This window comes from Protomyctophum parallelum, assembly GCF_964188405.1.
Source record: "Protomyctophum parallelum genome assembly, chromosome: 18".
Lineage (NCBI taxonomy): Eukaryota > Metazoa > Chordata > Actinopteri > Myctophiformes > Myctophidae > Protomyctophum > Protomyctophum parallelum.
Genome location: NC_139716.1, coordinates 4,145,589 through 4,171,744, shown reverse-complemented (window position 1 = coordinate 4,171,744; position 26,156 = coordinate 4,145,589).

Here is a 26,156-nt window from a genome sequence, read left to right as displayed (position 1 = left end):
GACACTGAAGGTAGCCCTCCTAGTTGCCTTGACAACTGCTAAAAGGGTCAGCGACCTACACGCCCTCTCGACCTCGCCAGAGTGCATGAGGTTCGATGACAGGTCAACCAAGGTCACTATCAAACCCAACCCAGCCTTCATCCCCAAGAACGCTCTCTCCGTGTGCGTTCCAGTGGACCTACAGGCTTTCCACCCCCCTCCTTTTGCTTCTAACGAAGACAGGAGGTTAAACTGTCTCTGTCCAGTGAGAGCTTTACGAGCATACGTGGACAGGACGGCCCCCTTCAGGATAGGGAATCAACTATTCGTATCCTGGGGTACCAGGACCAAAGGAAAGCCTGTCACAACGGTCAGCATCTCCAATTGGATAGTGCAGACCATCCGCCTGGCTTATACTAGTCAGGGAGTGGAGCCCCCACAAGCGCTGAGGGCTCACTCCACAAGAGGCATGGCAGCATCCTGGGCACTCTGTAAGGGTGTCCCAATCCAAGAGGTCTGTACCGCAGCGAGCTGGTCCTCTCCCTCAACATTTGCCACATACTATAACCTAGACGTGGCAGCGCCCTCTGTGGCGCACGCAGTGTTGGGGGCTGCCGCACCATAATGGACCTATTAGGCCATTAAACCATGTGTAATCACATAAGTCTAGATGCCCTGGATATACCAGGCCTACATGAAGCATCTACACTGAGAATGTATATCAGCCCGAGGCTACTACCATTCTCCACCGGGACCGGGCTATCAACCAGAGGTTGCCCAGCCCTCATTAGGTTACCTTATATAGCCCTGAACACACTTGACTAATTTCAAGACACGGGAGTTCATAAGGTCCCATAGAGTGAAGTATTTCGTGAACGAATACTTAACAAAACAAAGAGGTTTCTTTAGAAACCAAGGTTTTGTAAGTAGAGTGAGCGAAATACTTCACTCGAAACACCCTTCTGTCTTGGCCCGGCAGAAGGAAAAGTGTTCGAATGAGCGCGCTGTGACGTAGAGGCAGCCTAGATGCTTCGAGAAGCAGGGCATCTACGTCATCGCTCTTAAACCCACAGGCCATATTTTAGGAGCATATGGCTGTGGGAGTTCATGAATGAAGTTTCTGCCCTTTTGCTCCGCAAAGGGAAACATCCCATAGAGTGAAGTATTTCGCTCACTCTACTTACAAAACCTTGGTTTCTAAAGAAACCTCTTCGTTCTTAAAAGTAGACGGCCTAACAGATAATGAATTTATTGATCTTCTGGTTGACATTGTACAAATGTAATTTACCCATTGTGCAACGTGAAAGGTTTTAACCCTGTTTTAAACATATAATGGATGAGTTGTGTAATGTGGTTAAACATGATATATTAATCGTAGCCTTTGAGAGTAGTCATACGGTAATAATGCACAATGAATTAACTGATTGCTAGTAGTATGTTCAGAGCTACTTCCTCATTACAAATTGTGGACAGACAGACAGACAGACAGACAGACAGACAATTAATTCAGGATACAAAGAAATCACAGCACAATAAATACACAATACATAGAGAGATCACACCATACATTGACAATACTACACAGCTCCTCTTACAGAGAGCATGATGGAATAGGCTACCAGCCACAGTTCAAGAGTCATCACATTACACATGTTATGCACAGAACTGAGATGTGGCCTGTTTGTTCACATCTTGTGTGGACAAATCACGTTGAAATGCTTTTTCAGGATTTCTCACTGACAGTATAGTGACCAACCATTACTTTAAGTGACATTCACATGAATCACTAGTCGTTTCCACTCACTTTCATGTTAATACTATAATTTCAGCGATCTTTTCTATAGTTTTCAACTGTAGAGATGAGTTTCCAAAGTGTTTGGTCTCGCTAACCACGATGAAAAGTTGTGATATTCCCTTCTGAGCGTGAAGCTGGCAGGGAAAAATGATTTATTTCATATGTTTGCTGCCATTGATGACTGTTCTTAGCTTCCCAGTGGAGCCTTGAGGAAGGGAATGTTCTCAGAGTGGATCTCTAAGACATGTCAAACATGAAAACCGTGCAGGATCAGTTCATCTATGTTTTAATGTAAAGTAATCTGGGCTGCTGTCATGAAACATGCTATAGCATACACATTGTGCTGTCAAAACCCCAAATTGGCCTAATTGGCATCAATCATTGGTGTCAATCACTGATCATGAGTCAGCACCTGGTGACAATCACTGATTGGGGAGAGGCACTGAAATCAGGAAGTGTTTGTTCAGTATGAGAGCAGCAGCAGTGGAGAACACTGCATGGAGTGAAGCAGAACAAACTGAAAGACTAACTGCAAACATTGGAGCTGGGAAGACCGAAACCTCAAGCCATCAAGGGGAATGCCACTGGTGCGTTAATTGTTTCTGCATTGCAGTTTATTTTGTTGCTTAAATTTGTTATAAAAGTAATTTATGTTTTTGTGCTGCTAGGCCACACTTAACTGCTATAATTAGCTATAGTAGTTTGTTTTAAGTTGCGCATATAGGCTTGCTTAGTCTAAATGATGATCCTTAATTGAATACTGAATATAATATGAGTTAAAACAACCTGTTTATTTAGATTACTGAAGTGACTAGTGATTCAGTCATGTAGGTTACGTTAGTAACTATGGTTATTCGAGTGAAATGAGTGAATTTCAGTGATTTATTTTGTTTGATTATGCCACCTTACATAGTTAATGACAGCTTGTATTTTGTTTTTTGTCTTTCTCTGTTTAAGGTTTTCAACCTAATACAACTGTACTTACCTGTACCACTACCAATTTCAAAGTAAAAACAAACAAAAGAGGAAAGAAGTTGTCTTTTTGAGTTGACCACAGTTCCCCCTGTCGGCTAAGCCGTTTTTCAAGTTTGGGCATAAAGGTTTCTGGAAAAAATCCCGAATAACTTGACACACATAAAGTGTATTATCATTATCCAATTAAATTCAAATGAGCTTCATTGGCATGAGAAAGCATTATGTTTGCAATGCCAAAGAAAGTGTGAAAATATAACTAAATACAGTTGACAATGGGGTAAGTTGGAGGGGGAACAGTGACCCATCATGATGGTAGAAGCTTACTGTAAAGTCGGGCCCTATGTCCCATGATTATGGTACTTAAAAGTAGACGGCCTAACAGATAGTGAATTTATTGATCTTCTGGTTGAAATTGTACAAATGTAATTTACCCATTCTGCAACGTGAAAGGTTTTAACATGTTTTAAACATAGAATGGATGAGTTCTGTAATGTGGTTAAACATGATATATTAATCGTAGCCTTTGAGAGTAGTCATACGGTAATAATGCACAATTAATTAACTGATTGCTAGTAGTATGTTCAGAGCTACTTCTTCATTACAAATTATGGACGGACAGACGGACAGACGGAAGTATACAAAGAAATCACAGCACAATAAATACAAAATACATAGAGAGATCACACCATACATTGACAATACTACACAGCTCCTCTTACAGAGAGCATGATGGAATAGGCTACCAGCCACAGTTCAAGAGTCATCACATTACACATGTTATGCACAGAACTGAGATGTGGCCTGTTTGTTCACATCTTGTGTGGACAAATCACGTTGAAATGCTTTTTCAGGATTACTCACTGACAGTATAGTGACCAACCATTAATGTAAGTGACATTCACATGAATCACTAGTCGTTTCCACTCACTTTCATGTTAAGACTTTTAGGGATAATTTCTATAGTTTTCAACTTGTGAGATGAGTTTCTAAAGTGTTTGGTCTCGCTAACCACGATGAAGAGTTGTGATATTCCCTTCTGAGCGTGAAGCTGCCATTGATGACTGTTCTTAGCTTCCCAGTGGAGTGTTGAGGAAGGGAATGTTGTCAGAGTGGATCTCTAAAGACATGTCAAACATGAAAGCCGTGCAGGATCAGTTAATCTATGTTTAAATATAAAGTAATCTGGGCTGCTGTCATGAAACATGGGGTACCCTCACAAAAAACATGCAGTAATCCTGGTCACTAAACTGCCTCCCCCTGGCCAGCCGGGGCGCCTGGTGGAGGGGAAAGGAACTGGTTGGAATAACGTGTTCCTTCCACGCGCTACGTCCAACCAGAGAAACTCCCCCATGTCAGGTGTAAGGAGCAACTTGGACACTCAGGCATGAAGGAAGCATGAGTTCAAGTCCGTTGCTCTCCCCATGTCCCCCATATATGGGAACTAGGTTGAGAGAGGAATGGAGAGACTTAAGTTATAGCAAATCAGCTCACTGGAGATCTGTTCGATAAATTCCCATCAATCTAAACAGCAGGTTATAGGCTTTTGCTTTGAGTATAATTATTTTAGAAACAAGGTTGATTTTCTTTTGTGTGTGAATAAAATAATCAACCAAATGGAGCCGAGTGGACAAGCACATAAACAAACTATATTTCTGAACGTTTGTGACCATTGTAAAATAATCATTTCTGGAAAGTAAAAGACATATGTCACACATTGCTTTCGACTGTCTTGTTTTTAGATGTACACACCTACATAATTTTATTTATCTATCCAAACAGCATGCAGCTGAGTGTTGATAGACTGAGTGTTTACAGTCACTGATTGACAGCTGTCTGCAAATCAATCCAAACACCTGTTGCCAGCTCTAATCCATTTTCAGTAGGAGTTGAACGAGCAACAAAGTAAGTAGGTCTATGTCTTGTTATGGAAATATTTGTAAATGCATGCATAAATATTATGAAATTAAATTAATTTAAAGAACTGACCTGCAGTGCCAACTAAGCATTTTTATTCAAGTACTGTATTGCTACTATTTTGAGGGACATGACACTTAAATCGTTTTATATTACCTCTACATTTCACATACAAATATTGTACTTTCACTACAATTATTATAGTCATTACTAGACTTACTATGTATAAAACTAATGTATTAGGCCTGTTATTACAACAATAGACTGTATGGCTAGTTAATGTATTGTTACTAGGTACTTGTAAGTTGTAAGAGCTATATTACTTTGAGATAGCCTACTGTTAGGCAACTTTTACTTGAGTGAAGAAAAAAACGTATTAATATTTCATCCAGCACCACTGCCATTGCAATTTGCAAAAAACGTTATTTTCAGCATTTTAAGACGCTATTTAGTTTGTAATGTTGTTGAATTAAAACCAATATGGTCTTTTGACTATTGCTCATTGGCAGGGAGGATATATCGCGTGCTCAATGAAATTGAGAATAGTACTAGGCCTATTAAAATTTATTAGGCCTACATTGTTTCATTTCATGTAATAGCATTAGCATATATTGTTATAATTGTAGAATCTATCAGATTCACCAAGCTGTGCCGTGCAGCTGCACCAAGCTTCATTTAGCCTAATTGGCGCAGCAAATTATGGGGACGGGTTGTCCAGCTGGTTCGATCGATGTAAAAAGTACAATCTTTCTAGGCCTACTATATTAGTCTATACATTGTTGCTGTTTGGTGATAACCTTGTATGTCCAAAACGGCACTCATTAGTCATTAAACAAATGGTGTTAACCGTTCCGTTTAAGTTTTCAATATTTGTCAATAATGTTTTTTACATTTATATACAGTATTATTTATATATATATAATTATTATAAACGTTGTTAAAGCTCTGTATTCCGATCGTAATCATTGCTATAGTATTTGTTCAGTAACGGTCTGACTCTCCCTGTCCCAGTTCATAATTCTTCTTTTCTTCTCAAAACTAGGATCACTTTTCAAAAGTGACAGAGACCCCCAGTGAGACAGAGACCCCCAGTGAGACAGAGACCCCCAGTGTGACCGAGACCCCCAGTGTGACCGAGACCCCCAGTGTGACCGAGACCCCCAGTGTGACAGAGACCCCCAGTGTGACAGAGACCCCCAGTGTGACAGAGACCCCCAGTGTGACAGAGACCCCCTGTGTGACCGAGACCCCCAGTGTGACAGAGACCCCCAGTGTGACTGTGACAGAGACCCCCAGTGTGACAGAGACCCCCAGTGTGACAGAGACCCACTGTGTGACCGAGACCCCCAGTGAGACAGAGACCCCCAGTGTGACAGAGACCCACTGTGTGACCGAGACCCCCAGTGAGACAGAGACCCCCAGTGAGACAGAGACCCCCAGTGTGACAGAGACCCCCAGTGTGACAGAGACCCCCAGTGTGACAGAGACCCCCAGTGTGACAGAGACCCCCAGTGTGACAGAGACCCCCAGTGTGACAGAGACCCCCAGTGTGACAGAGACCCCCTGTGTGACAGAGACCCCCTGTGAGACAGAGACCCCCAGTGAGACAGAGACCCCCAGTGAGACAGAGAGCTCCGATTTGCCTGAGAACATACTAAGGATCACTTCTCCAGGTGGAGCGAAATCCAGACGCGACCTACGACGACGTTGTGACTGATTTTTTTTTTGCGTCGCGACCTATTATTTTCAGTCGCAACGTATAATATCAATTCGTCCCGTCAGAACGGACTCGTCGCGGCTATATCTACCCGTTTGCGACCTAGTAGGTTGACTATTCTTTTACGTCGCGACAGAACGGGACACGTCACGGCTATATCTACCCTTCTCGACGTAAAAGGTAATTCGTTGTGGCGTGTGTGGACTCGTCGCAACAGAACGGAACTCGTCGCGGCTATATCTACCCGTTTGCGACGTAGCCTAATAGGTTGACTTTGTTATATGCCCGGTGCGCGGTGCCCTGCGCGGTGCCCTGCGCTGCCCTACGCCCACCGCGTGCACCTTGCCGGTCCGCCCTGCGCCCTGTGGCCTGGCACGTGTGCACGTGTGCCAGGCCACCGCGTGCACCTTGCCGGTCCGTGGAGCCCTTCGCCGTCCCCAGGCGACCCTGCGTTCCAGAGCTGTCACCCATGCCCACCGAAAATAGCTGATCTACCAGCTCCTATACGGGATGGCCCGACCCGCGTCTGTGGACCCCTGGGGATCACGGTAGTCCACGGGGGTCCGTCTGTGTGTGTGTGTGTGTGTGTGTGTGTGTGTGTGTGTGTGTGTGTGTGTGTGTGTGTGTGTGTGTGTGTGTGTGTGTGTGTGTGTGTGTGTGTGTGTGTGTGTGTGTGTGTGTGTGTGTGTGTGTGTGTGTGTGTGTGTGTGTGTGTGTGTGTGTGTGTGTGTGTGTGTGAGCAACCTTTACAGAGAAACTGTGATAATGCGTGGCTTGTGCACATAGCCATGTGTGCAACTATAGGGCCTATTCTCGCATGCACCTATAGTTTGAGCGCTTGTGCTCCTATCCGTGCCCCCCCCCCCCACCCCATGTGGACCCTTTGAGGGGGCCGGGGGGGGGGGTCATATGCATTTCTATACAAGGCTATATTAGCCTATACTTTAGCCGATCATCAAAGCTCACCACGCTCATAGCGTCATTTCTGTCTGTCAGTCAGTCAGTCAGTCAGTCAGCCAGCCAGCCAGCCAGCCAGCCAGCGCAGAGCACGCAAAATATATAGTGATTGTTTTCTTACTTCTATAACAGCCTGTCTTTCTCATTTTATTGACTAACATTCACTTACATTGTCTTAGCACCGAAATAAACTATTCGTTCATTCATCAATGCATTCATTCATTCTTTCATTCAATTTACTGTTGTATTAAATGTTATGATAAACACTTTATGATTCTTATCTAAGTACTCGGACCCTCGTCTGGTTCTGGTGTGTGACGACCCGGTTGACATTTCCATGGTTCGGACAGACGCCAACGATGTAACACTTTGCACGTTTCATTTTTTTACTCAGAGATCCGTTTATCTACACATGTAATATTTTCAGGCAACGGACCTACACATGTCAGCTACCATAAACCACTTCAAGTTATTTTTTTTATAAAACAGGTCGGGAGTTATTAAACCGAACGTGGACGCTGTTCCAGTGTTACAATTGCTGCGCATGTCGGATTAATTGGCATGCATGATAAATGTAACAACGCTAAAAAACATCATTAAACATATCGTTTTCAGCTTAAAGCAATTATATTTCATTGAAGCAACTCCTTAGCATTGTTTTCATACCATAGATGTGATAAGAAAATGTAGGGAAAATAAGGGAAATATTAAATAGTATCGGGTGTACCAGTTTGGGCTTTTTTTATTATTATTTTTTTGGCACCCACCGCCGTTATAGGAACGTGACGCGGCTGCACATATATAAGTACATTGCATATTCACGTGCAAGTACCTGTTATCAGTACACAGCCTGTTGGATATGTTATTACAACATTAAATTCCCCGAGATGTGCTATATTTGCTGTTATTTTATACCTAAAAGTGATGTTGTCAAGGCAGTAAGATATTTGTACTTCCCAAGGATTAAGGAGATGTTTTTAATTTTTTTAAAGGTTTGTACTTTAATGTTTATTTAGCATATTTAGAGTTATTTTTGCTCTCTAAACACATTGATGCATGGATCAAAAGAAAAAATTATAATACACTCCGCAGAATCCTACAGATTTTCCTCCGGAATCACCGCCTAAAAACATTGAAAAAACGCAGATTTATTTTTCCTTTAGTCCTCACTGTCAGTCTGTGGAATAAACAAAAGAAATTACATTACTTAAATCGTTGTACATTCTCACAAGCATGTTTGTTATTTTCATATGTTCATGAATAGTAAAAGATAACTGTACCTCTTCTTCCACTTCTTCGTCTCGCCTGGAAAAAAGATCGACCATTAATGTTGGATTATTGTACTATATCTGTGGCTATATTAAAGGCCTTTTATATGTGATCTCACATAATGTGCGAGTCAGAGGCAGAGCTAACGTTACTCAATGATCATTTGCCGACTGATTTATATCACAGCACAGCGTGTGCTGAGAGAGAGAGAGAGAGAGAGTGAGAGAGAGAGAGAGAGAGAGAGAGAGGGGGGGGGGGGGGTGCTCCGTTTATTGGCTCTATATAGGCCGTGCGAGACAGGATTATTTTAAATAAATATGTCTCTGTCTCTGCGTCTCTAGAGCTATAACATATTGTGATGTGTGCAGCAGAGGAGGAGCTCAGTGATTGATGAGCAGAGACGCACTGATTGACGGCAGTGAATTCAGGTGGTGGACGCCAGTATAAAAGGGACACTTGGGTGTTTGTACAGGTCGGAGCATACGTCTTGCGGCACGGCACTCTGGGGACGGGAGGGGCCGTTCGCTGGTTTTAGTCCAGCCAACAGCGAAGACAGACAGCGAGGGGGAGTTAGCTTTGAATGAAGCAGGAGGGGAGACTACACTTACGGTCTCCATAGACAGGGCTGGGCAAGTAGCAGGGTGATCGGCCGCCTCGCTCCGCGACCTACGATGACAGCTGACCAAGTTTAAAGAGACTGTATTGTCAGCGCGGCACGCCGGCCAGCTAAGCATCCCCTGGGGAGTTGGACGGCGTCACAGCTCAGACCCTGGGGGGTCCCGCCCTGGCGGCTAGTTAAGTACATGACCAAACACTGTTGTATTATGTCACTATGTGTACATGTAAATAGGCTGGTATTTTATAGAGTGGTTTTATCATTAAGTGCTGTGCATATATGAAATGTCCTGTTATAGTTTATTACCTTTTTGCCTCATTCTATTATTGTTGTGCTATAACCCACTGAGTATTACCTTTAATAAAGATTGCTCTGTTATATATTTAAATCCCTTGTCTGTGGTCCGTCCAGGTTCTGACATAGCTACAATTTATAGCAAACATAGGAAACCCACTTTTATTACAAGCACACATGTGCACACATGTGTGCTATATGTTATAGCTGTGCTGTGATATAAATCAGTCGGCAAATGATGATTGAGTAACGTTAGCTCTGACTCGCACATTATGTGAGATCACATATAAAAGGCCTTTAATATAGCCACAGATCATATAGGAATACGAATAGGCTTGGGCACTACCCTACCATCTCTCTATAGTGGGGCACCGACGATCTGCAAGCTCACAACGCGCTGCATGTGGACGCAACACTTGGAGCTTGTAGATGCGCACCACAGATCATACAGGGCGTGTGTTCCAGCTAACCCTATAGCATAACACACACACACAAGCAACAGTATAGACATCTATTCATCATTATTTATTTCAAATCAAAATACAATGTAATGCTGCACCACTGTCATGAAGTTCGCACGCACGCACGCGTGCGACACACACACACACACACACACACACACACACACACACACACACACACACACACACACACACACACACGAGATTCTGACAGAATGCGGCGGCATGCTTAAAATAAACAGATATACAAGCTTATAGTGTACCATAGCGTACATACCAGCGTACTTACCGTTCAATAATAATTAGCAGTATTATTATTAACGAAAAACATAAATACTAGCCTACTATTTTATTGGTCTAGTTCAGTTGATTGAAACAAACGTAATGGAATTCAATTGCCTACATTCAGTATAGGCCTGGTTTATAATGATGCAGGGAGATTTTCTGAGCCAGTCCGTGCCATGTCATTTACTGCATTACATCTTCTGCTATTTTCGGAGCTGCCAGATTAATATTTAAATCTTTAGTTGGAAGAATGCAATAGCATATCATAAGTGTTGACCATAATGGGACGGTTGGAAGTGGAACCAAATGAACCCCCGACGGCCGGCGCTATTCAGCTATAAGGCCTATAAACGATATGGCCATACAAATATGGTTATGTGGTGGTCTGTGACATGTCTGCGTGCGTGCGTGAAAGACAGACAGAATACGACGCAATGACATGTCAAATTGTCAATTGTAGATCAGCTGCTTGTTATTAAAGTATAGGCTAATATGAAGGCAGCGTCTCCGCAAACGTGGATACCCGTGGCCCCCCTTGATCCCCAAGGGTCCACGGGGACCCGTACCGCCCGGGGGTATTATCATTAACCCCCGTGCGCTCTGATCCACAAGGCGCACGGGGCTGCGCAGAACACACACACACACACACACACACACACACACACACACACACACACACACACACACACACACACACACACACAGACGGACCCCCGTGGACTACCGTGATCCCCAGGGGTCCACAGACGCGGGTCGGGCCATCCCGTATAGGAGCTGGTAGATCAGCTATTTTCGGTGGGCATGGGTGACAGCTCTGGAACGCAGGGTCGCCTGGGGACGGCGAAGGGCTCCACGGACCGGCAAGGTGCACGCGGTGGCCTGGCACACGTGCACACGTGCCAGGCCACAGGGCGCAGGGCGGACCGGCAAGGTGCACGCGGTGGGCGTAGGGCAGCGCAGGGCACCGCGCACCGGGCATATAACAAAGTCAACCTATTAGGCAAACGGGTAGATATAGCCGCGACGAGTCACGTTCTGTCGCGACGAGTCCAGCTCACGCCACAACGGGTAGATATAGCCGTGACGAGTCCCGTTATGTCGCGACGGAAAATAATAGCCAACATATTATGTCGCAAACGGGTAGATATAGCCGCGACGAGTCCGTTCTGCCGGGACAAATTGATATTTACGCCAGGACGTACTCGAATATACGTTGCGACGGAAAAATATACGTCGCGACGTACGTCGTCCGTCGTGAAGGAATTTCGCTGTCTCTCCACTTTTCAATCACCCAGTTTTAAAAGTCTGTTTTCTCCCTACTTCAGTCAGTGATCAAATGAGCAATCCCCGTATTATTGAGGGCATCTGCATGACTGGGAGCACTTGCAGAACACCGCTGGATCACACTTACACCAATAAATTAACAGGTAAAGCGACATGGGATACAGTCATGCAGAACATAACATTTGTAATTAAGTGTACATAACATGAACATCAAACATGAACAAAAATGTCATGTTTATTAAAAGGACCTTGGGACTTATTTTCGCCGGTGCCTTACCTCTTATGCCTAAACTGCTTTGCCATTAATATTTTGAAACACATTTTAAAATACTCCAAATATTGTCTGTCCTGATGAAGGTCGAATAGACCGAAACGTTGACCAATAAAGAGCAACATTTTTGTCAAGTTTCTGGCAGTGTGCGGGACCCTTCTTTATTTTTCAAAGATAACCTTTTTAAAAATACTCTGGCTATACTGGCTATTTAAATAATAGCCAGATCTACATCGACACATTGTGAGCTTGTAGATCAGCTATTTGAACTATTTGTTTTAAATATATTTATTTTTAAAAGGCAAAGAAGTGTAGGGACAAGGGGTAAGACAGTGGCAGTCACATTACACATTACTGATAAATTTGGGAAAAGGTAACCCATTTCCCTACTTTTGAAATGTTGCCACACGTAATTTATTCAGTGACTTTCTGCCAAAGCACATGCAATACCATGGTCTTTGAAACCTAGATGCACCAGACACCTTCCATCACAGCCATGCTGAGGTTGTCGCTGCCACTGTCCACTTTCCTGAATGCAGAACAAGACGAAGAACCTGCAGAGGAAATAGACAGAGACACACGCAGACGAGAGATCGCTGAACTCGAAGTTGAGCTAGAGATGAAGGTATTATTATGCTTTATTTATGCTCCAGACCCCAAGCAGGACATTCGGGAGGCGCCAGAAGGCCTGGGACGGACGGTGGGCTCGCCTGTCGGCGTACCATCAGCTTGATCCCGAGATCCAGGAGCTTTTTAACTGCAATGTTTCAAAACCTTCATTATTGCAAAAAGGCTTCTCTTTTCATTTTTCAATATTCCTCTTTCAGAATAAGATGCTTAGCCTGGTCTTCAATCCTGACCAACTTCAGAGCCTGGAAAGCAGGTGAGATAATAACCACATCACAACTTACAGTGCTATAAAGCAAGGTAGTAACAGAAGCAGTTTTACCCAACTCATTTCTGGGTCAAAGGAAGTGAAGAAGTGCATGTCAACAAGGCTGACGACCAGAGGGAAATCAGTGGTCTGAACATAGGGGATGATTGGGAGATGGGATTAACGTATGCACCATGCGTTAATTCCATACAACCATACCAATACAGTAAACAAACTGATTTACAACACACAACCAAGCCACTGCTGAATTATTGGTAGGGTGTGATATAAGGGTGACAGTCACTGCCAGTGCTTGCCTGTTCATGTCTCTCCATATTCCCTTCTCGCCGGTTATACTGTAGATTTCAACCAGCAGAGTCTGCAGACAGGGTCAGTAAATGGTCATCTGCAACTAGAAGCAAATGCTTAACACATTGATTGCTAGAGTTTTCTATTTGCTCAGGCTTGGTGGTGCTGAGCGATTAACATTGGGACTTCTGAACTTTTTCGGGGCCCACAGCGAGGGGCCTCTTATAGCGAGAATCACACCGCATAAATCAAAAGGAAGCCAAACTAGTCCACTTCAATTAAAAAAAAAAATTATGATTCTACCATCTTCCATTCTGGAGATATTGACCTTTTTCTAACACCTGCTTTTCGCAGCACGCTGCTCTTTTGAAAAAACAGCAGAGATATGGAAGGTTGAAGTTGACAGACATTGACAGACAGATATAAAAATGAACACAAATAATATCATATACATACTACACACTGAATGAAAGCCCTGAATGTCTACTTTTAGGAGGAAAACAAATACACATGGTCCCATGTATAGTTTGTCAGTAATTGGCTATTGAATGCAGCTTGCGCCCACCAGAGAGGATTTCAGAAAATGCATGGACCAGAAGAACTATTATTCACAAAATAAGGCCTATAGCGAAATGTACATACTATATACCGTATGAAACAGAAGACTCTCTGCTTTCATAAGAAAAATACTTCTACTGTAATAATAATGAAAATCACACCCCTGTGAAGTGAGCAGTGCAATGTTGCGCAACATTGCACTGCTCACTTCACAGGGGTGTGATTTTCATTATTATTACAGTAGAAGTATTTTTCTTATGAAAGCAGAGAGTCTTCTGTTTCATACGGTATATAGTATGTACATTTCGCTATAGGCCTTATTTTGTGAATAATAGTTCTTCTGGTCCATGCATTTTCTGAAATCCTCTCTGGTGGGCGCAAGCTGCATTCAATAGCCAATTACTGACAAACTATATTTGTATATATTTGTATATTTGTTTTCCTCCTAAAAGTAGACATTCAGGGCTTTCATTCAGTGTGTAGTATGTATATGATAATAATTTATTTATGTTTATATCTGCCTGTCAATCTCTGTGACTTTAAACCTTTATAACTCGCTATGATAACTTCATGAGGAAATGCTCACTTCACAGGGGTGTGATTTTTATTATTATTACAGTATTAGTTTTTTTCTTATGAAAGCAGAGGGTCTTCTGTTTCATACGGTATATAATATGTACATGTCGCTATAGGCCTTATTTTGTGAATAATAGTTGGACCTGAACAACTGCATTCAATATCCTACTGACAAACTGTACATGGGATCAATATTATGTATTTGTTTTCCTCCTAAAAGTAGACAATTAGGGCTTTCATTCAGTGTGTAGTATGTATATGACAATAATTTATTTATGTTTATTTTTATATCTGCCTTCAGAACGATAGTATAACGGTGAGATGCGTTACTGGATCGGTGAGTTTAGTGGTTGAGGTTGACATGTCTGGACATGTTTGAGGAAAGAAGCACAGGAGAGAGAGATGATCAAATAACTGGCTGCTTTGTTGGACAACGCTATCTTCACTTTGTTTGGGCAAAGAAGCAGAGATCAGCGATGGAAAAGAGTTTTATCCACGGCAGATAAGTAATGACGTATTATCGAGGGACCGCCATGATCAACTAACTGCCTGGGACCGAGGCTACGTTGTCACCAGCCAATGCAGCCATCGCTATCCGTTGTGTGATTGTAGCCTTTTTATTCATTATAATTGCAGTGATAAGACCTATATCACAGCCGGGCGTCTCTCTCGATACCGTGGATATAGCCTACATCCACAATCACACAACGGATAGCGATGATGGCTGCATTGGCTGACGAAGACGTAGGCAGTAAGTTGATCATGGCGGTCCTTCGATAATACGTCATTACTTATCTGCCGTGGATATAAAGCTCTTTTCCATCGCTGATCGTGCTTCTTGCCCAAACAAACAAAGTGAAGACGCGATGGCGATCCACACAACGGATAGCGATGGCTGGTGAAGACTGAAGACGTAGCCAGGCAGTTAGTTGATCATGGCGTGTGCCGTGTGCGTGTTGAAAACGTTATGAAATGGCGATCGTTGAAGATTATTCTTGGTTTATATACTGGCAGAGGGCAAATCGACACGACTGCGTTATATCTTTTTCCGAGAATGAGAGAGCGGTGCAAGGCGATTACAAGGCGCAGTGTGGCCTGGGGCCAGGGAACTCAAACTGCAATGCGATCCGGGCAGAAGAGACTCCCCCCCACAAAGATTCCTCGGGAGAAACCATGTAGAAACAGGAGGGGAGGGGGAATCGAGTGTATTCACAGACACTAGACTACTACTAGAGCAGTGGTAACCAACCTTTTCAAGCCCAAGAGCCCATTTTATTCCCAATTGTAAGCCAAGATCTACCACTAAAACGTGTTAGAAAAAACACTTGTTTTTTTGCTATTTCTGACAGGCTAACATCCACACAAAGACTAAAGTAAATTAGAATAAATACTTATAGTAAGTTATATTATCAATGTAAAATAATATTAAGACAAATGTATTAGAAATAAAAAATATTAGGACAAAAATACAAATAAACTTCTTTGTTGAGTTTTTTTTTAATAAAACAAAATGCAAAGGACATGAATTGCTTTTTCAGCACAATATTTTGTTTCTCATTTCAATGAATATTCACATTGGCAGTTGTTCAAATGACATAGGCATAACATGACCATATATATTTGCACAGATATGGTGACATACTCTCAGGGTCAGCCCACCTTTAATGAGACTGCTGTGACTGCACGTTATCTGCAAGCGTTTTGAAATCTGGTACATATTTAGTGATTGCCAGTCTGAGGGTGTCATTAAGATGTGAATCAGTCATACGAGTTCTAAACTTGGATTTTATTATTTTCATTTGTGAAAAGGCCATTTCACATAAGTACGTGGAACCAAAGTAGGCATGCAGCTTGAGTGCACACGATACAATCAGCGGATACTTCTCTCTGCTCACAACAGACCAAAATTCCTTCTCTTTAGCTCTGACCTGCAGGTGACAGTCACTTACTAATCCAATAATCTCCATTTCAATATCTGAAGTTAATGCAAACACATCCTGCATTTTATCGGACAGCAGTTCAATGACAGTAGGCTCAGTAAAGAGGAAAGGGTTTGATACAAAAGCAGCTACTTGACTCATGCGTTGTACTTCAACAAATCTACGATCAAATTCAGATGTCAGTTTGCACAGAATTGCACAGAATTGTTCGGGATGAAAGGCTGTTTTCTCTTTGAGGTTTTTTAACACCTTGTCAAGATTCGTGAAGTGATTCTGAAGCCTTCCACGTCGAATCTGTGAGCTCCACAAATCGAGCTTCGTTTTGAACGCATTGATTGCACTAATCATGTCACCAATGTCTCTGTCCTTCCCTTGCAATTCTCGGTTAAGTTCGTTCAGTTTTGCTGTCAGGTCCGTGAGAAAGCCCAAGTCCAATAACCAAGCGTCGTCAGACAGCTGATCATACTCCTCGCCCCTCGACTTGAGAAAAATGATGATCTCTGGCAGTAAATCAAGAAAACGCTGCAGCACTTTCCCCCGACTCAGCCACCTCACGTCTGCGTGTAGAATCAAATCGCCATATTCAGAGTCCAGTTCGTCCAATAAAGACCTGAACAGCCGGTGCTGTAGCGCCTTTGCACGAATTGAGTTTATTATTTTGACAACAACGTTCATCACGTGTGACATGTCAATCGCTTTAGCAGCCAGTGCCTGCTGGTGTATCACACAGTGGTAGTTTACAAACGGCGGAAAGTCTTCGTCTTTTCTGCACAGTGAAACAAATCCAGAATGAACACCAAGCATCGCGGGGGCCCCGTCTGTTGTCATTGACACGATTTTACGAAGAGGAATCTTGTACTCACGCACGTAATCCTTGAATGCATTGTACACATCCACACCCCGGGTCCGTTGTTTCAATGGAATAAGGGCGAGAAAGTCCTCTTTGATGGTGAAATCAGCGAAAACCATTCGTACAAACACAATTAGCTGGGCGGTGTCCGTCACATCAGTGGACTCGTCAAACTGAAGTGAAAAGTATTCACAGTTTGACAAGTCTTTGAAAACTTGCTGCGATACATCTTCAGACAGGGATTCCACTCTCCTGGCGACAGTAGGTGCACCAAGCGACAACGTTTGGATCAAAGCTTTGATTTCCGACTTGTCTTTAAGGTTAGAAAACAAGCAGTCCGCCGCGACATTCAGGATTTCTTTAACCATGTCCCCGTCCGTAAACGGTTTCTTGCGCTGAGCCAAAACATGGCTAATTCGGAAGGAGGTCTCTGTCGCCAGCTTGCTTTTTGCTGTTGTTGGCGGTGCGGTGAAAAGCAGCTGCTGTTTTCGTAGTCCACCTTTCAGTTCATCAATTCGTTTGGATCGTAATGGACTGTTCAGTGGGAAAAGGTCTTTGTATTTCGGATGCGTGGTGGAATGATGGCGTTCCAGGTTTCCACGTTTCGGCATAGACAACGACTTTTGGCATACGAGGCATATAGTGCTCCCATTAGCTGACGTGAAAAAAAAATCATGCTCCCATTCCTGGTTGAAATGATAGGTTTTGGCTTTCTTTTTCGCTGGTCCTTCCATAGTAAGAAGAGAGTATAGTCACTGTTCGCCTGTGTAGGTTTAGTAGTGACTGAGTGAGGCCCGTTTAGCTCTGTGGGTTTTTATACTGTTTGTAATGTTTTGATATGCATGCCTATTATGCACAGCACGGTTACCGGTGATAGCAGTGAAACAATGGAACAAAAGAACTCTGCAGACGGCAGTGATGGCCCGAGACACGTCGCGGCCGGGCCATCCCTGCGCGCTATTCTAAATACACGTTATACACGTTCTGCTGTGTATTGTCAGTGATGGCTGGGTGCCCGTCAGTCTGACACGTCGGGATCGACTTGAAAGGCTTCCGCGAGCTACTGGTAGCTCGCGAGCCCCTGGTTGGTTACCCCTGTACTAGAGTATGGGTAACTCCATTTTAGATGCCCTGACATCTGCGTTGGTCTATGCCGTTGCCGTGCAGACCCATACGTGTAATGGAGGCATTGGAGGAGGGAGCGTCTTCGCCACAGACAGACCTCTTTTCAGGAGGGAGGGGCTTTTTACTCCCGGATCACATATTGGAGCTTCCTGGAGACGATCGCTGTTATTTTCCTCGGTGTCCTGGAGCATAGGACGTTGATGTACAGTAAGCAATAAAAAAACGTATAAAACGTATACATACGCTTCGCGCGTACGGCGTTCGATATTAATAAAGCGTATGGATACGTTTCCAGCATTTTTTGTGTTAAAAGTCAGAGTTGCCACAGGGATCAGTGGCTATGAATATTTGAGAAAAGGTAAGAGCCCTAGACTTGTTATAACATATTTACATCTTTCTAACACGGAGAGACAACAAGGTACTAACTTTGATAAAATATCTTTACACATTCTAGAGATGAATTTGCCCATGCCATCCTACCGGACACTCAGTAGGCGCCTGGAGGCCATAGCATTCGCACCAGGAATCCAAAAGGAAATCCTGGACTTAATGGTGCTGAAACTGCAGCATCTTCCTCCCAGTGCCCGCCTTGCTGTCCTGAAGGTACCTTAAAATAAAAATGTATAGTTAATTTGTATACCGGTAGTTTCATCAGTACGTTAAAATCAGAATGATTAACAACAAATACATACACAGTATAGTATTTTCCAAAAGACACACTTACAGAACAGACATACAGACTTATGACTGCACACTGTTGAACTTAGTCATGTTGCTTATTGACAAGAAATTGTTTCACTCCCATAGCCTATAAAGTATTTTGTTTCATCTGCACATTTTAATGGAATATATATATTTTTCTCCTTTTTTTAATAGATTGATGAAATGGCCATCAAAAAATAAATGCAATATGACGCAGGGAGCAAAACTATTTTGGGTACAGTAACCTTGCCCCCCCAAAAAATGGGATGTTGGCCACTAAAGTGCTGACGACGATTCTGGCCTCCTTAACGAAAGATTTTAAGCAGGTTGTGGCTTACGACTATACTGGGCCTTCGATGTCAGGGAAAGATCTCTGGGCCTGCATGAAATCCATCATTGTGGCATGTGGAGAGCGCGGCATACAAGTCGTTGCTGTGGTACGTTCAGGCTTTAGCCTTTAATTTACCACCACATCCTATGAACAAACCAGTTATTGGCTTTGTAAAAGCTTAATTCTTAGCTTTGCTATTAAAATTATGTCAATGAATGTTCTTACCTTCACCTTCACCTTCTAGTGTTCTGACATGGACTCATCCAACCAGGCGATGTGGCTGGAGGCTGGCCTTCATAACGGCCAATCGATGGACAGGACATACATTGCCCATCCATGTTTTGATGGAGCATATTTGTTCTTTTGTCCTGACACCCCCCACCTGCTCAAATGCATGAAAACGGCACTGTGTAACCACGACTTTGTCATACCAGATGACATAGTCAGGAACAACAGCTTGCCTGGTGATACAGTGAGTACATTTATTAATGGGATGCTACTCAGATCACCAAATAACAAAAAGCAAATAGGTTTTGACATTTATTTATTTTGACATATACTTCTGCTTGAAATGATTTCCAGGTGTCTATACTTGCCATTGAGAAGGTGATCTCTGTGCAGGCTGACATGGCAGAGAAACCGGTGCCTGGTCTGACACAAAGAGCCATATCAACACGCAACAGCATCGATAAAATGAAAGTATGTTGCACTAACAACACACATTTACAGTTTGGTATATGTACAAAGGCCTTGCATCTTAAATGAAATTTAAGTGCAGACAGTATCTAAAATTAGGTCCAAAAGGCTTAATAAATCTGGCTCTGAGGGCGCTTTCACACCGGACATGTTTGGTTCGTTTTAAACGAACCATGGTCCGCTTACCCCTTTGGTTCGGTTGGTGTGAACGTGCATACGAACTCTGGTGCGGATCAAAGAAACGAACCATGGTCCGCTAAAAAAGGCCGAACTCGGTTCGCTTCCAAACGAACCACGGTGCGGTTCGTTACTGGTGTGAACGCATTCGGACTTTATAGAGGACCAAATACAGTACGATAGCCAAAATAGCCGTCGGGCGTCGGCAGTTGTGAGGCTGCATTAATAATTAGTTATAAAAGCATGTCTTTTTTACGGGGATCACTATTGAGCTGACAGTCTGATTTTAATAGTAGACGCATATATGTCGAGGCGCACTGCGCAGCGCAAATGTAATGGCAGCGTGGTTCACATGCGCAAAAATAACAGATGTACAAGTTGTACAGATGTACACGGAATGGTATGTACGGTATGGTAAATTTGGAGCGCATCTCTCTCTCTCTCTCAGCGCATGCAAGCAATTATATCTACAGGCCTTTAATATAGCCTATATCAGACTATGCGCTCGCTCTCTCTCTCTCTCTCTCTCTCTCTCTCTCTCTCTCTCTCTCTCTCTCTCGTAATGACAGCACAGGAAGACGCATGCAGCCCCTGTGCGCACCTGTGCGTAATGTGACTATATCGTTAGATTGGAAGACAATACAGTCTTGGCTGACAACACCAATTGAAAGTAGAGTTCCCAAGGATTATGGTGATATTTAAATTTTAAAAATCGCATAAGAAATGAGCGAGATATGCCTAAATAAAATGTTAGTGGTCTTGGCAATTTATTTTATTTGTGTGCGATCCGGGGCGACGGCACGGCACAATAGATTTTCATTCATTTTTCAGATCATTGTCATGTCATTGCAGTGCAAACCATTAAATATAGCCTATATTAACTTCATAGGCTATTGTACAATATGTGACATATTTCTTTCACCCGGTATTATTGATGTGAGTTGATCAAAATAGTATTGCCTATAGGCTATAATGCTTGACTTGTATAGCCTAGGCTATACAGTAGGCTATATAATGCCAGCACAGTCATTATTCTCTTTCTTTAAGACTAAAGGCAACCCTTGACTTTATTGATGGGCTTTCTCAAATAGACTACTAATAATAATGCGACGATACCAGAAGTCCAGTAATCAAAGCGATGCAATGACAAAGACAGTGAGAACAACAAAAGAACAAGCTGACGGTGTGAATCAAACTATATATATTTTTTTGTCTTCTCTGTTCTGTTGCCTCGGGAGGTGTTTTCTGCTAAACAGGCTTCGTTGTTTTTGGCTTTTGGCGAGGCTGCAGCTAGCTGCTATTGGTCCACTCCGACAGGCTGTTTTATTTTAAGCATGTGCCGCCGCCACGCAAGTTATGACAAAGCATGTGAGTCTTCATGTGTGTGTGTGTGTGTGTGTACATGAGGGGGAGAGACAGAGAAATATTTAATGTTAAATAGGCTATACACAGGTGGTCCCAAATGATTCATTGATTACATCACGATCACTATAGCAAAAGACGTAAAACTAGGTCAACTCAATTACTCAATTAGCTGCAGCGGAGCTGTTCTGACTTGAAGCTCAATACTAACTGACCACCTTCAAGTTTAAACCATAAGATGACATGGAAATGCCCGCCGATTTGATGCGCAGAAATATATATCTAATCGGGTTAAGGTACATGGAAGAAAAGTCCTTTTTATCGGGGATACCTTGTTGTAGGCTATACATCTCCGTGAATTGTCAGCAAGCACATTATTGTTCAAACACCTACTCCTCTGTTCATCTGTTGCTCTTATTTGGCTAATAAAATAATTAATATGAATGAATGCAATAGCAAGTTGTTGCTGCCTGTCATGTTGCTGTTCTCTTCTCTCTGTGTGACTGAAGGTTGCCCCAAAATTTGTAGACAATGATTTCCCCTCATGTTCTTTTCCCCCTCACTATTTGGTTCGCTTAACATGTCCACGTGTCATTTGTTTACATATTTGGTACGCTTTACAAAGTCCAGTGTGAACGCCAAACGGACCAAAATCAAAATGCTAATATTTGGTCCTTGGTCCTTGATCCGGACCTTCTAAGCGAACTTTGGGTGTGAAAGCGCCCTGAGAGTATAAAATACTGAAAGTGCCTTCTCTTTCTATGACATACAATGACCAGGTAGATCTATATACAGACAGACAGACAGACAGGGTACTGTATGTGCAGTATTTTCTATACTTAACAGTTATGTTCTTTTCAGGTCCTACCTGCATGTAAGGTGTATTTGCACGGTGCCGTGTAATTAGTCAGAAGGTTCATTGTTCCGAAATTACTATCCCTATCTCTAACCCTAACCTAAACCTAACCGCAAGCACGGGAGCAAACCTAAACCTAACCGCAAGCACGGGAGCAGTGCATGTTCGGACTAACGGGACTTCGGATCTATGGGTAGTTCCCATTTGCACAGCACTGCAAGTGCCATACGAATGCTGGTGCACTGTCAACAACTGCCAACTGAGGCCTTAAGCACAGCCTGGTTCATTGATTTGGTGAATGACTGGTTCGACCTGATGACATCGAGAGGTCCCCTTTATGGTCAGCGCATGCACAATCACACGCTCACTCACTCACCTTACTTACTGGCATTCCTCTGGCTTGAACTCCTGTGCACTCCATCTGTATTACACAGAAACAACATTATTATAACTAGCAAGAAACAATGAACAAAAGGTGTGCGATTGTGCATGTTACACTACAACACTAGGAAAGAATTTAGTCCGCAACACTGGATTCAACGTTTCGAAACGTTCAATTAATTCATTCCTGAAGAAGATCCTAGTGATCGAAACGTTGAATCAAGTGTCCAGTGTTGCGGACTCTATTTTTTACTCTTGTACTGCCTACTGGCTAGAGTGGAGGTGCATGCTCTATTACCTGTACACCAACAACACTACACATAATGTTACACATAATGTCTCTCTCTCACACACACACACACACACACACACACACACACACACACACACACACCTACCTGTTTCAGTGAAGAACACCTGTTTAAGAATGCCACTGAACCCAGGCAGTGCTTGCTCCTTCTGTTTGACACTAATGAAATATGGTTGATTTACGCAGCACTATATCCACCTAACGCCACTGCTGGGGCGACCTGGAAATTGGAGAGGCTGCAGGAGTTCATGCGAACATTCACTGCCATAGTGTTTCGCTAAAAAAAAAGGGAACACAACAGCGTAAGTGCCTCTGAGACAAACAATTAAAAGCAGAATTAATGGCAGCAGTTATGAGACTTACAATACTAAATGTATCAATTTTATTCACAGCCTGGAAGCCATCTCAGACTGGGGTGAGAATGGCAACCACCACCATGCTGGTGATGGCAGGTGCTGCACTGTTCCCAGAGGAACTGGAGCAGCAACTGCCATCAGTCCCCCCTTCCTTCCTTCCAGCAAACAGGGGCTGGATGGTGCAGCTGACAGGACAGGTATCAGCCCTCAACAATTTCCATACTGGGCGCATCTCCACGGATCCAAATGAAAATCTGCATTCGCAGTTGAGGGCAGATAATGTCATCCACCCCAGCGCCAAAACCTGCCATGCCAGATTGAAGGCTATTGCCCTCACCCAGTATGAAGGCAAGGGCGCCTCATCCGACACCACAATGGTCGAATACATCGACACCTTGGCCCACACAGAGCAGCCAGTTGACATTGTGGAGTTGCCAGCTCAGGCCTCAAATGAGCAACAGAACCTTGAGAGGCTTCACCTGCCCTTGATACAAGGGCAGGTGAAGCCTGTAGTGAGTACTGCCTCTCAAGCAGTGCCCTCAGTGAGCATGGCTACCACAGCCTCCACCCCGTGGAGTCAGAGGCAGTACTCACTACAGTGAAGAGCAAAGGGAAACTGGTCCACCCATCCACAGCTGTGCATCATTTGCATGAGGCTCCACCACCTCATGAACGAACACCAGGCACTCCTCACAACTGAGAAGCCTTTGGATGTGATCATGAGGTGGATGGACACCACTACCACCTGGCTCCCTCCTTGTCACATCACAAGAAAGATTATTAAGCGATTGGCTACTTTAAAATTACACATGCTGGTTAAGCAAAAAACAAGCCAGACTGGCGAAATATATCAATATGATAGCAATTCGGCTCTAATAGCGACTTCAGTTAAGTAATCATTGTTGCGCAAGTAATAGTTTTCGTCCATGTCGCCGTTTGATGTGTATGCGCCGTGCCAGCGTATGACGTAATGACTTTAACGAGATCCAGCAGAGGCGGAGAGTGAGTGAAGAGTTATTGGTAACTGAACAAAACTTAAGAATATTATTTACTGTCAGATGCATTACAACTGTAAATCTGAATGACCACTCACTGTTCCTGATTGCTTCACTGTGGATCTAATGTGCCATGCCTGTTGATTACCTATCTACAGTATGAGGTATGACTCAAACATTCAGGACAACAGACTAATCTCCACTACAATTGAATACGGAGCCCGCCAGAAGTGTACAAGGTGTAGATTAACTTTAGTCTGGCAGCCCGCCAACAGCGTAGCCTACGTTTTCTAGGCATTATATTCTTTAATCCATGTTGAGAGTGTGAAATTAAACCAAATTGACCCGTATGGGTCCATTTGGTTTAATTTCACGCTCTCAAGAATTAAAGATCTATAAGGGTCCTTTTGGTTACCAACTCTACATCATTCAGCTGGGGACCACCTGGAGCCCCCTCAAGGACCACTGGTTGAAAACCACTGATTTAGTTAATGTTTTTGTGTAAAATAACAGCTTGCTTTCGATTAATTTACTTGAAGCTGCCAATGCACTTTTACACTTCTTTGCATTTTAATAATGTTAAACATCGGAAAGCAACACTGCAGACAATAATGTATTACATGTCTTCTGTTATTTTCCAGAAGTGATTACTTTTCAAAAGGTCTCAGTCATTCATAAATAATATTTGTTCATGAGCTGGCTGGTCACTGAGCTCTCATTTACTCCAGTGCATTCTGCCAAACTTCCGGGTAGTTTGGCTCCCATGAAAGTGTCCATGAAAGTGTCATGGCGCAGCCCAGTCATATCTATCTGCCTGCTCTTAATGTTTAATGATGGTGTTTGATTGTGCCGAGCAGGGAAAATGTTGCAGAGCCGAACGCCAAGATAAAATATTATGTGCACACTTCTATAATATATATTGGTTAAATCTATTTGTGAGTTGTCTGACTGAACTATAATGATAATTAAGTGAGCATCCGCTGTTCCTCACAGATATTTTCCTTATAGTTGTGGTGTGGACTCTCCACTTGAGTTTCCACAACAATTTTTAAACAATATTAATTAATAATTTATAGCGCTTGTTGTGGGCAGTCCATCACCCTTGGCGGTTGGCAGCCGCATGTTTAAATGTTTAAATATGCAATTACAGACAGGTTCATATTTAGTGACACATTTTCTTGTGAATAATAGTTGAATTCAGCAACATGGTTCAGTCTTGCTTGCCTGGATGCCTTTCTAATACCTACGTTTCTAAGCTGCATGCAGGTTGTTACAGGACAGTCAGTGCAAGTTTGACCAGATTGTTTGTGATCGCTATCAATATAATTCTCAAAGCAAAACCCTTTCAGAATGTCCACTACAGTACATCTTGAAAGGTCGCTAGGCAGGCTTCTTGTCAAGACTAGAATTTCGGTCTGGCTCTACACCTAGAGGCTAATCTGACTTTCAGAGTGTGGGTCAGCTTTTTTGCCAATATGCCATGCAGTGTATGCTGGGTGGACTTTACTATCAAATCAATGTTTTTTGATTTGCACTTTAATAATGTACAATGCACTATTCTTTTTTGCACTTTAATGTCTAATACCATGTACAGCGAATGCTGCTATTATATTCTGTCTATCACTGTGATCTGTGAATAAAGTGAAATGTAGCTTTTAGCGTAGGTTCAATAAGGAAGATCCTAACCATCCCATTCGGCCTTCAGCTTCAGAATCATAATAGTCTACATCACTTCCGTTCCCACGCTGTCAAAGCTCGTTCATTCACAAAACCAAGCGAGCACTTTTCGCAGCAGCCAATCAGCGATTAGGCTCATTCATTAAAATGCCCTGTCTCTAACCTGTCATTCTCCTTTCAGCCAGCGACCAAGCAACAACCTTGCTATTGCTCCCGCCATGATATTTAAAAATCTCAGTTTATCTTTCTTGCTTTTCACGCTCG